The 6000-nt window shown below is 42.2% G+C and overlaps 1 protein-coding gene across 7 annotated transcripts in view; it reads right to left on the reverse strand.

Moving 5' to 3' along the window:
* eif4g1a (eukaryotic translation initiation factor 4 gamma, 1a) overlaps nucleotides 1-5495 on the reverse strand; it is an 87209-nt gene extending 81714 nt beyond the window's left edge. For 4 of the 7 annotated variants that reach the window (XM_052017183.1, XM_052017181.1, XM_052017186.1 and 1 more), the window contains exons 1-2: nucleotides 5396-5488; nucleotides 5201-5256 (exon numbers count right to left, since the gene is read on the reverse strand). The gene's annotated coding sequence lies outside the window, so the exon portion shown is untranslated. Of the gene's footprint in view, nucleotides 1-5200; nucleotides 5257-5395 lie in introns of all 7 variants that reach the window. The other 3 variants (XM_052017184.1, XM_052017180.1, XM_052017182.1) reach the window with 2 other exon arrangements.
* Nucleotides 5496-6000: the final 505 nt, after the last annotated feature.

A 6000-nucleotide genomic window follows, 5' to 3' on the forward strand; every position in this document is an offset into this window, starting at 1 on the left:
CTTGAACATAACATGCCACATATCATAACTCAAAATTGTACCTCAAATTTAGTATTCCTTGAAAGAAAAAGGTTCTGGGTGAATAATCCTTCCAACATTTCTACAAGGGGCCAGATCTTACTCGACTCACCCATGCTACCTCCGCAACCACACAGCTCCTTTCTTGCACCACTGCCCCAGTCATTCTGCAAGGCAGAAACTAGGCAAAGCTAAGTCCCTACCCACAGAAAGACCCAGTGCCTTTGCAACATCTTGAAGCTATTAAAAGTCCTATTCTGTGATTTCAACCTTTTCTAAATATCAATGTTCAGTGACATATGAACTACGGCTTCTCACCCTTGGACTCAATTATGTAAACTACTGAGGGTTTAGATACACTTATCTGGTGCCTCAACTGCACCCTAATCATGGCTGATGTATCTAGTGCAGCATTATTCAGTTGGCTGGGCTTGCCACACCTTTATTTCTAAAGATGAGCGATTCTTATTTAAACAATTAAACCTGCTAAGACCAAGGTTGATCTGACCTTCAGCCTCAACTCAATTTTCCTAGCCAATTCCCATAGCCCTTCAAATTTTCCTGTAGTCCTCAAATTGCCGAGTCTCAAACATGCTTAATGACATTTCCACAGTTCACTGCAGTATTTAATCCACAGATTCATAACTAATAAGAAATTACCCTTCAACTCAGTCTCACATGATCACACCCTTTTGTCCACCAATGCTTTATACATCAAGACAATCTGGCAGATGTTGGGAATTCCAGAGTGTAAGTGCTTTTTATTTCTGCCTACTGCTTAATGCATAAATCCACTTCTGTACTGTCACATGACAACAGATCAGAACACCTAATTTCACTGAATTAGCCACCTTTGGTCAGGGCATAATACTGGCATAAATGTCCTTCGGAGGATACAGTAGAAAGGAACAAGACTTCCCATGTCCCCAGTGACCAAGATGACAAAGTTCAAATACTTGGATTCAGATTGAGGAAGGATCAGCAACACTGCAAACTGATTATCTTGCTGAAATGGTACCATCTAGGTTTGCATACAAAAATTATGTTAATACAAGAATGCCAAATACTTTTTATTGAAGCTCAGCAACTTCAATTTCAAACTAAATTAGAAGCTTAGAACTTTCACTACACCACGTTATGACAGTAAAGTAGATCCACCATTTTTCTAAGATGACTTTCAGCAGGACAGTCATTTTTAGCAGTAAAATTAAAATAAACTTCAGACAAACTTCAACTATAGCCACTAGATGGAGCACTTTAACTGGAAGAAAACTACTGGCCCATTACAAGTTTGTAAATCTTGTTGGCAGTTCACTGACAACACTTGCAGCGCAACTACGGGATACAACTCTGGTCAGATGAAACCACATTTACACTGAGAAAAAATGGATTTGTGAAAACAAAAGGACTTCTCTGCCACATAAAAAATAAAAACAGTCCATGTCAAATCAAATTTAACTTTTCCTTTGAAAAAGTCTAAAACTGCAGAACCAGCACATCCATACCCACCAGTAAGCAAAACTGGAAGAATCAAACTCTATTACAAATTTTACACCACCCAAGTGGGTGCAGTACAATCATTGTTGCCCCAACCTTAGTATTTGTAGAATTAAGGGTACTCCATTTAGGTGCATGTGTCACAATTGTTGAAGGCAACACAGAGAGAACTCACTAAGACCATAGCAGATGAGGGACTTCAATAATGCAGAGAAGTTGAAGTAGATTAAACAATTAATCACTAAGATCATCACTGGATGGCATAAATTGAGATATTCAAAAGTTAAACAGAATTGGGGTATTTTCTCTTTGCCAGTTACATTCTCTCTTCAAGTGGGTCACTAACTGTACGTCACAGGTTTAAGAACATTCTAAAGAATCAAAGGGAATTTTCTCAAAAGGTAATTGATCCGGAATGCAACATTGGAAAGAGTGATAGCAGCAGGTTCCAGAGAAACATTCAAAAAGCAGCTGGACACTTACTAAAATGCATGGTTAAAGGGAAAAAAAAACTGGGCTTGGAATTAAACTAGCCAACTGTTTCAAAGAGCCAGACATGATAGGACAAATGATCTCCTCTTGTCCTACAAGATTCAAAGATGTACTAATGGGAATAAACTGATTTGTGATCAAATTTTTACTTTTCATTTATCAAATCTCAAAGCCTAAAAAAAGCCCACATTTAAAAGTATTACCACAAAGTACAGAACAGGTCTAATTCAGGAACAACGCTTAATTTGAGAACACAAATTTCAAAATTCTAGTTCTTTGAAGTCAACTCAGCCTCAGTTGTCATTAGTGGATCTTAACTCAAAAATGCTGAAGCAGCTTGCTTCTCAGACAAAAACTAAATCTTGCACATTAATCATGGAGGTGTAGATTACATGAAATTTATCGCATTGTTATAAATGCACAATGGACTAAATTAAACGTATCCCTTGGTACTTAACTTTTCCTAAATCTAAAAACAAATTTAGAAACCACACTGCCAACATTTAGAACTTCATGAAGGTTACTTTTAAACACCACTAACTACACCTTGCCAACCAATTTGGCAACCATGATTGCATCATATAACCTTTCATCAGCAAAGTACCACAAGACCTTTTACATGATTAGCCTATGCTGCTGACAAGCAAACCAAACAAACTCCACTATAACTTACGATAGACATAAAATATATTTCTTAATAACCCCATGAAATGGAGTGTTACATGTTAAAGCATCAAGACAAATATTCAGTAATATATCTGCAAACAGGACACAAAACTTGTTCAAACTTTAGCCACTATGACAACATACTGTAATGCTAACCAACAAATCAAGATGTATTTAACAGATGGCTTGCTTCAATCTTGCCATCCTTTCATAAACTCACCTAGTGTACCAAAGTAATGAATAACAGCTGAACATCAGATACACCTAACTTTTGTTTTTAAAAACACTGCACATATTTAGTAACATTTAGTCACCCATCTGCATTTTTAGACTGCCACATTAAGAAAATTCAGATTTCATGTAAGAGGCTGCTGTACACTGATTACCTCCCTGCAGAATGTTTGATACTCAAGTATTAGACCTTTTAAATTCACAGTTTATTTCTTCCAAAATACATGGTCAAATTAAATGCATTTCCTTACAAATTTCATGGTCATTGACTAATCATTTTGACATCATTTTGAAGCATCTAGACTACTTTTCAAAACAACCATTCTCAAAATTGCTAATTCAACATGCAAGAAGGTGTCTGATGCTTAACTAAAAAAAACATAACCTAAAAGCTATGTCATTGCTCAGAGTCGGAGAATATAGATACGGTGTTCGACCATTGGACCTTAGTCTGTTACTGCAGTGCAGAGGCCTACAAATTGTAATGACACCAAAACCACACCCACTGCCAGGAAGCAGTACCGAGCGCCCATGTGGAACTTGCCGATAAAAGTTAGCAGGCCTCCTATAGCCATGCAGAGAGATTTACCGCATGCTTCAATTCATTTAATTTCATAATACGTGAACTGTATTTCGGGTCGTCCAACGTTCGCGCATATTTCCTTGTGTAAAATTAAACATCAAACCAAGCAGAACATTAATTTCAAGCAAAATTCATGAGCATAAATCGAAACGAGTAAGTCTTCAGTCTGACACCCATAACTTTAATTTCTTTCTAATGAAATGTCACTTTAACTATATTCTGGTAAATTTAACATTGAATTGCTTTAGTGCCATGTTCAAACTGGCCCCAAAAAATACTTGTAAATCGACGGGCCGAATTCAAACGGGATAACAAGACCAAGCATTTGTCACCGCCTTGGGGGCGGGGGGGGGGGGTAACCTTCTCATCAAAATACGATGTCATGCAACTTTAAAATCAGTAATTATGTAACAGTATCTTGAGAGCGGTAAATGTGAATTTCCGGTCACATTTACGTCGAAATTTCAATATCTTCTCACTTCATCACCTCCCGCCCCCCACCCAATAATAACTTGAAAAGTAAATCAGAAGATGTGCATTTTTTTTTAAAGAAAACAGCAAATTCACTGTTCACAATATTATATAAAAACTCTACCAACAAATTGCTCTTGCGTGTTCCAAGCAATGCAGCATTGCGCCACTGCTCAAGGTTGCTACTACTTGCCCCAATGCTTGCTAAACATATTTCCCAAAGATGGTTAAAACTTTATAACACTTCCGTTTTAAAACCAAGCCCCCCGCATTTTAAAAAGTGATCACATGGTTAACTTTTCGCCCAGTGCTGCATCCATTTCTATATATAGATAAAGACGAAGTCAGTCTCTCGTTTAATATCAGCAGTTGAGTGTGCCGGGTTTTCTGCAGTGTGAGCCTGCAGCTGTGTGTTTGTGGGGAGGTGACACTGACTCACAGAGTGAGCTGCGCCATGCTCGGACCTAACCATCAGCCGCACATGGTTCTTGCCGGCGTTTCTTCCCCCTCCAGCACTAACGTGTCAGTTCAGGCTCACGCAGCAAACGCAACACCTCTCGACAGTAGTTCCCCCCCCCCCCCCTTACACACACACACACACACACACATCGGAGTGATGAAACATTAATTGCTTTTTCTACATTAGTGTCAATGTGGAATAAAAAAATGACTGCGCTCCCCCCTCCCTCAGACCGGGTGGGTTACATTCCACTAATAACCAACTCCCATATGGTGGCGGTGGCAGAGGCCTCAGCGCAAGCCTCGGACCCAGACGCTAAAATCCCGGGTCCAACCCCTCTCCCGCAAATAAAACTCAGTCACCGGGGATTTTTCGGAAAACTGAGGGCAGCCCCTTCCCACATCACCACTCCCACCGCCCTGTGTAACAGGACAAGGAAGGGACCCCCAACGCGAGCGGCCTGCTCTCAATCACGCCTGCCGGGGCCTGGCCCGGGTGTGCAAGCAGGGCCTGGGCCCGGCACCCAGCTCCTCAGCGGGCTCCCGTGGAAAGGCCGGCAGCCACACGCGGCCCCTGCCGGCAAGCATGAAGCCAGCCGGCGTTTAAAGGCACCTTCTCCCGGCGGGAGGGGAGAGGAGGCACCACCCGGGCTTCCCCACCCACCCCAGTGACCGAGCTGGGTTACAAAGGATCCGGGGGCAGGATCCTTCTTGCAGCGGCTTCTGCCCGCCGGGGCCCGGCTCTCCGCTCCGGTAATCACAAACACGTCAGGGCGTCCTTACCCGGGAAGGATTCGCTCCTCCACTGCCTGAAGGCGTTGGATTTTCCTTCTTCTGCCCTGCGAATCATAAAAATAACAAGAGTCAGGCCGTAGCTCAGAGGGTAGAGCGGCCGGCGCCGGACATGGCGACACGATGCTGAGGTGTTCACGCCGAGGATGGAGGTGGATAGTGGGACACGGGGCGATAATGGCGTACCTTCCTCCTCAGTCCGCAAAGCCGGACGATCGGCTACTTTCGGGGATTTCCGCTTCTAGCGCTCCGGAGAGGAAGGCAGGGGCACGTGACACCGCCTGGGCCAGCGGAGCCGCCGCTTGCTCCTGCCAATAAATGGTTATTCCTGTTACAGTACTGCGTCTGTTCCATTGCAAACATTAATAAGCCCCTGCCAATAACAGTCATCTAAACGTGCACTGTTTCTTATTTGGCATTGGACAGTAACAAATGCTTTATTACTTCTTCAGTGCAGCAAGATAAAAGGAAAACGCTTAGCAGGTTCCAGGCAGCATCTGAGGAGAAAAAAAACAACAAAAATTCCAGATCATTGATCTGTCATCAGGAGAGTAGCATCAGTATCCTGGACACTGTCCCAGAGAATAAGAAAATTAAGAACATTACGTCTGCTTTTCCATTAACTCACCAGAGTTTAAACGCCTCATCCAAATGCCATCCTAGTTTAGCTGCTAAAAGTTGTGAATCCACAGATGGAAGTGTTCTCAAATAAGCGAAGCTGATTTAAACAGATTGGTCAAAAATGTAAACAGAAAATGCTGGAGATACTCAGCAGGTCAGGCAGCACGTGT

The sequence above is a fragment of the Pristis pectinata genome, chromosome 6, assembly GCF_009764475.1.
Source record: "Pristis pectinata isolate sPriPec2 chromosome 6, sPriPec2.1.pri, whole genome shotgun sequence".
In the NCBI taxonomy this organism is placed as follows: domain Eukaryota; kingdom Metazoa; phylum Chordata; class Chondrichthyes; order Rhinopristiformes; family Pristidae; genus Pristis; species Pristis pectinata.